The sequence below is a fragment of the Panicum virgatum genome, chromosome 5K (assembly GCF_016808335.1).
Source record: "Panicum virgatum strain AP13 chromosome 5K, P.virgatum_v5, whole genome shotgun sequence".
Lineage (NCBI taxonomy): Eukaryota > Viridiplantae > Streptophyta > Magnoliopsida > Poales > Poaceae > Panicum > Panicum virgatum.
This window is the reverse complement of record NC_053140.1, coordinates 9,155,088-9,161,784: the sequence shown is the minus strand read 5'-3', so window position 1 is coordinate 9,161,784 and position 6,697 is coordinate 9,155,088. Positions and strand designations below refer to the sequence as shown.

The following is a 6,697-nucleotide window of genomic DNA, read 5'->3' as shown; positions in this document are numbered from 1 at the left end:
TAAAAGATCTATTCACCTCTACTGGTCCATACCCCAAAGTATAAATGTCAAAATATGCAAGGACCCCAGAACTGGGGTACCCCCTTGCAGTGACTAAACAAGAGCCTTGTGGTTATCCTTAACTACAACCAAACCGCCGGACCCCTGTGATCTGGAGCCATGTTCACATGACAACGGTCCCGGACCTGCCCCCCGGCTGGGGAAGGTATGGGAGCACCGCGTGTTCCGGAAGAAGCAGGCGCTCAGCCCGAACAGCAAGCGGCTCCGGACCCCCCGTAGAGGTCCGGACCCCCGCGGGGTCCCGGACCCCCCATGGGGTCCCGAACCCCCTTGTATAGAAACCAGATCCCTCGCTAAAGGAAGGAATTGACACCCCGCCCCGGGGAGGTCCGGAGCTGCCACGTGTCTGCAAGCACAGAGACGTATATAAGGCCGCCTGGTCTACAAGGGTTCACCTACCACTGCATTCATCGCGGTAGGTGGACGTCCGTATTAATATAGCAGAAGCCGAGGCGATTCTTTGACCAGGGGACACTATTGATCGCGTATTACCAAGACGTGTAGTGGAGCCGATGGCGCCGCCCACGCCGCGCCTGTCAGGTTGCCATGACAGATGGACACGACGGCTCGGCTTCACCCATTATGACGCCTATATAATAGCCTCAACAGGTCACGCCGCAAGCTACGCTCCCCCAACGGGCACCTTGCTGACGGGACAAGAGAAGACCTCCCTTCGTCAGAGTCTCAGAGGGTCAGCAGGAGATTGAAGCATATCGGAGGAAAGATTCGTAACCACTTAGCCATTTGAGTACTCTACGCAGTATGCAGCACAGTCACGTTGGGCCCACTTGTCGGGGCCCCAACGCCCTATGTATCCGCACCCCTTGCTCTATAAAAGGGGGCGCCCGCTAGAAGAAAAACTCAGGCTGGGTGAAAGCCAAGACCCGGCAGAGGATAGATTCATACACAACCAAGATCAAAACCTCTTCCAGTGGACGTAGGGTATTACGCTCCGGCGGCCCGAACCACTCTATATCGTGTGTTCTTGTGTGCTTGTCTCAGAGCTAGACCAGCCCAATCGCCTAGTACCTTCCCGAGCACTCCCTCTCTGGGAATAGGCGGGTGCGTTCCGCCACCCGGCTGTGGGTACCCTAGAAATCCCGCGACACCTGTTCAAAAAACATAAGATAGGTAGCAATATAGCCTTTCTGTAAAAATCTCGCTGCAAAGATTTGTTGTTCACTTCTTCAATCTTTTGTGGTATTGCGTCACTCAAATATTAATTCTTTCAGTATTAAAGGTCCTCTTGTATCATCATACATGGCCACCTTATTTGCATAAATGCAAAATTGCTTACAATATAGCCAAAAAAGATTAAAAGATCTATTCACCTCTACTGGTCCATACCCCAAAGTATAAATGTCAAAATATGCAAGCAATGCATTAACATCTACTTTTACCTTTGCATCTAAAGGATACTAAATGTTGACCGGAGCTGGTATAAAATTTTTGCTCTACACAGTCGAAATGTTTCACAATTAATGAGCTCAGCCATAAAAGTGAACATAGTTTAAAATTCATCAATGTCAGACTGCAGTTTTTTTTGTATTTTATTGTTGTGATTGATTATCAAAGAGAAAGAACATCCTTTCACGCTTCTTTCTACTTCCTACATATTTATAAGACCTTTGCACCTTATTTATGTTCACAGAAATGTAACCATGGTGTGTCCTGTTGTCAGCATTTAGTCATATATATTGCTGCATAGCTGCACATAGCTGCACACAAGTTAAGTTTATGACTGCCATTGTGAACTCTTAACACGCATATCATGTTTCAAGGGTCTTTAATTTAGTCTTATTGGTTTCTGCCAATAAGTATATGGTTTCCATGAAGAAAAAAGATGCAGCTGAGATTTGATGCTCCTATAAATGTTTTTCTTTTAGTTTTCATACTGCCAATCTATTTTGCTTTTGTTTTGCCAAGGAGGAAGTGCTGGCATGGAGATCATATATTGTTATGTTCTATCTTTGCCTGTGTACATTATGGACTTTAGTTTAGAGCATTAAAAATTAGAACTTTTCATTGCTGGTTAGAGCCGTGTAGTATTAACAGGGGTACCTATTGTTCTTGGACTACTAGGAGGCATTGTACTACTCCCTTTGTGCTTTTAACTGCTACTAAATATGGATTTGTTCCAAAAATCATCTCATAGCCTACACCTGAACTGATGTTGCTCATTAGAGTTTAGGGTTTATGGCTTCAAGCATATTGTAGCTAGAAAAATATGACAATAAGTGACCTGCATTGTTAAGGTGAATTCTGGCAAACAAAGCTCAATCCTTCCCTTGGTTTTTGGTTTTTTTTAGAACTTTTTTTCTTAACATTTTGTTCAGGTTCCGTAGAATACATAATTACATGTTGTAGTCTTCCGAAATACTAGAGAGTTTACATGATAATTGTATAGGCTTCCCAAGATAAATATATTTCACTTATGTAAGAGTCATTGTCAGAGCTACATAATATGAGCAGTTTATGGTAGGCTACCTTGAGGTCTCTATTATTCTATTTTCTGAGTAACTGTTCCTCCCAGTTTGATAGCCATACATATTTTTATGTCCATTTTTTACAACCTTCCTTGAGGTCTGTTGTTCAAGCAGATAAGGATATGTTGGCACTGGTTCTATTAGCATTTGAAATGAATCCAACTGTTATGTTGATATAATGAGCCACACAATTGGTTTTTTTAACGAAATTGATTATTTTTGTGTGTGTGCAAATTTTACTACCTGACAAAGTGCCAATTCGAATTGTTGCACTCTTAAATTTGTGGTTGCAGGATGTGACTCCATAGCTTCACTGTTGGCTTCGGCATTGTAAGCTCTATTTCAGTCAGAGTGCTCTGTAAATCACTCTGCAGATCTTCCATGATGTTTTGGAAATTTTCCACATGTTAGAAGGATAGGTGCCAACTGTGGCACTATCTAACAAATTACTTTCAACGTTGATGGGATTTGCTTTCTCTATAGTGTTGAGCAAACAAGGATTCAACTTTAGGATGCAAATTGCGGTAGGCATATTTACTTTCTTCGTGGTGTTCAGCATTCAGCTTTATGTTAGGATGATCTCCACCTAAGCCTGCTCCTACCGTCAAGGGTAATAGTTTTTGGAATCATAGTGTTCTAGGAACCAATGTGATGGAAATAGTTTCATATGCTTCAGTTGTTCAAAGCTTTACAAGTGTGCAAGTAAGAACTTACCCTACATAGTTCATGTATCTGGGTTATTTTGGCAAAAGATCAATCTGGATATAGATCACTGGAATGAAATTAAAAATGTCGACCTCATGTTAAGTTGGAAAGAATAAGTACTATCAAATGGTTGTGGGTAGAAAGGTTAGATTATGGCCAGATGTGTATAAAAATACATAAAAGTGCTAACACTTAAAATTAGAGTCTTATGGTGGAAAAGCTTCAATGGAACAATGTTAATTTATAGTATAAAGATCGAAAATAATTGAAAATTTTTCTCATCCAGATTGAGCCCGCCATACTCTCACGCTGGACCCACCCGTCGAGGTGAGGAGGTTGGATGAAGAGGTAGATCCATAAAAATCGCATGTTAGAGGATGTTTATGTGAGTTTTTTTCATCGATTCTTTCTTACCCGCCTGCGGTACCCGCTCGTCCCGTCAACCGCGTCATCTGTTTCCTCCCTCCCCTTTGTCGTACTCCTCCGGTCCTTCCCTCTAGCCCTGCTAATGGGTTGGGTTGAAATGAGTTTTATGGTGTAAGTTTTGATGTGGGGTGTGTTTGGATGGGTTAAGATGGGTTGTATTAGTTAATAGGGCGGGGTGGGTTGAAACAGATATTCTAGGCAAAGCAGTATAACTGTATATAAATGTCAGTCCCACAATGAGAGTTGGACACTGAAATTAAAAACAACACATTCACACAACAAAATTTTATCAAAATTGACTGAAATTTGTTGGAGATGACTCAGTACGACTGGCAACTACTCTGTGTAAAATAGTGTGGTTAGAACCACACATGGACCCACGTCAAGAGCCAGACCCTAAAAATAAAATCTCGCGTTCATGTTATAAAATTTTATCAAAATTGATTGAAATTTGTTGAAAATGACTCAATATGATTGTCAGCTACTCTGTGCAAAGCTGGGTGGCTAGAACTACATGTGGGCCTCGTGTCAAGAGCCGGACCCTAGAAATAAAACCTCGCGTTCATACTATAAAATTTTATCTAAATTAACTGAAATTTGTTGGAGATGACTTAGTATGACTGAAATACGTGGGCCGAACCCTGAAAATAAAATCTCAGGTTCACATTATAAAATTTTATCAAAATTTCAGATGAGGCGCGCGGCTCAGGGCAGCAGCGGGGGAGAGGGTTCCGTGATGGCCGTGCATGAGCCACAGCTCGAATTGACCAATGGCGTGTCCTTGCTCCACTGCCAGGCTTGCGTTCTGCCCCTCAAGCCTCCCACGTTCAAGGTACGATCAATACCCAATTCTCAGTGGAAATGCGGTAGCAAATCTTCAATCCTTTGGGAAAAAATTGGTATCTCTGGGCTATGGCTAGTGGAGAATTTTGAGAATTTTCGGTGTGCGAGTTCTTTGTCGTTTCCGTGGTTGCAGTGCGAGGCCGGGCACGTCGTGTGCTGCTCCTGCCGCGGCAAGCACGGCCAGGCGTGCGGCCGCGCCGCCACCTACGCCGCCTGCAGCGAGCTGGACGCCTTCGTGCGCGACGCCAAGCTGCGGTGCCAGCACGAGGAGTTCGGCTGCAAGAGCCTGGTCGTCTACTACCGGGCGGCTGACCACCACGTCGCGTGCGAGTGGGCGCCCTGCTCCTGCCCGGCCCCCGGCTGCGGCTTCCTCACCTCGCCGCCGAGGCTTGTCGAGCACTTCGTCGCCGACCATCGCTGGCCCGTCACCACGATCCGCTACGGCGCGCCGTGCAAGCTCCCGGTGCCGGCGCCGCCGCGGGGCTGCCACGTCCTCGTCGGCGAGGGGGACGGGAGCGTGTTCCGCGTGCGCGCTCGGCGCTGCCACGGCCGTGTCGCTGGTGCGCGTGAGGGCCGCGGCGGCGGGGGCGGTCCAGTTCAAGTGCGAGCTCTGGGTGAAGCGGCTCCCGAGCAACAAGGACACGCTGGTCCGGATCATGTCGCCGGTGCGCAGCAGCGACCTGTCCGGCGGGTTCCCGGCGGCCGACACGAACATGTTCTTGGCGGTGCCGCCGGTGCTCCTGCACGACGCGTCCGGCGAGGCGCCGGATCTTATGGTGTGCATTGACAAAGCCTGAGTACTTGGCGGTACCACCAGGCAGGAGTAGCAATTAGGTCCGCTAGCAGCACCGCCATGACCTTTGGCCTGCTTAATAAATGACTATTTTCGATGCTAAAAATAAATAATAAATGACTAGTTTCTGTGTGGCGAAGCACTCGGTAGGCGGTGGTAGTCTTTATTAGGATAAAATGGAACAACAATGTGGCCATGGCCGTGTACTCCATTGTCGGCCGTGATGTAGAATGTACTACTCCACTGTTCTGCTTTCTGTTGTGATTCTAACAAGATTATGGTACTTGTACTCTCTTAAACTCAATTAAGCAGTACCCCTTTGTAACGTATGGACTTCATCTGATTCCGTACTGTTGGGGATTGGACCTTCGGATAGACTCCCGGAGGTCGATTCCACCATCGGAGACGCTCCCTAACTCGTTTGCAGGGCTCCAACGAATGAAGGCGAGCACACCCGAAGGGCGACCGTCGCTTGCGAGATCACCCCAGGCCAGGGAACCAACCTTCGGGGGACCGAAGGATGCAACTGCTCACCCGGGAGCACAAGCCAGGAGAACAAGACCTTCGAAGGACGGGGAAGATAACCTTCGGTAACGAAGGTGCCAACCGAGGATTTTGAGAGGGAACCTACCTTCGAAGGAGGGACCAGCCAGGGACCTCGAAGCCCGAAGGATACCAACTACAAGATACAAGCCGGACGAGGGTTGCTGGACCTTCGATGGAATAAGGTGTGCGTGTAGAACGTGAAAACGTGAAAAGGTCGGATTTGTACACCTCTCGCCCTGTAATTTTACCCTGAAACCGTCTGTAAATGAGCTGTACATGAGTTGGAAGGGGGCAATTTGGGGACATCTGGCCGAGGGCCAGGGGTATAAATAGCCTCCCATCGTCACAGTGTAAAGGGTTGAATTTTCTGGTTATTACTGGAGAATTAAGTGCCTACGTTCATTGCCATTTTCATACTGTTCATGCTCCCTGTTTGGGCATCTAAGAAGCAAAGATACCAACGGCGGCGCCCACCGTTCCAGCTCGAAAAACAACCTTCGATGGCCCCAGCGAAGAGGAAAGCCCCCGCCGGCACCACTAGCAACTCCACTCAGCCTGGCCCTGTCCTCGACGGCTCTCAACCACAGCACGAAGAAGACAACCCACGAATTGAAGACATCACCACCGAAGCTGTTCTTTATGGAGATCCGGTTGAAGACACCGAAGCTCATCAAACCCAATCCGCGGAGCTCACAGAAGCAGCACTCCAGCTCAAGGCCTTTGAAATGAAGAAAAGAAACATCGAAGCTCAGCTTGCCACCAAAAAGAGGGCACTGGACCAGGCAAACAAACTAGCCGAGGCCAGGCGCAAACTAGTAGAAATGGAGGCAGAAGTTGA

At 47.2% G+C, this 6,697-nt stretch overlaps 1 pseudogene; it reads left to right on the top strand.

The window, feature by feature from the left end:
• Positions 1-4,297: 4,297 nt before the first annotated feature.
• Positions 4,298-5,596, top strand: LOC120710487 (annotated as a pseudogene).
• The last annotated feature ends 1,101 nt before the right edge of the window (positions 5,597-6,697 follow it).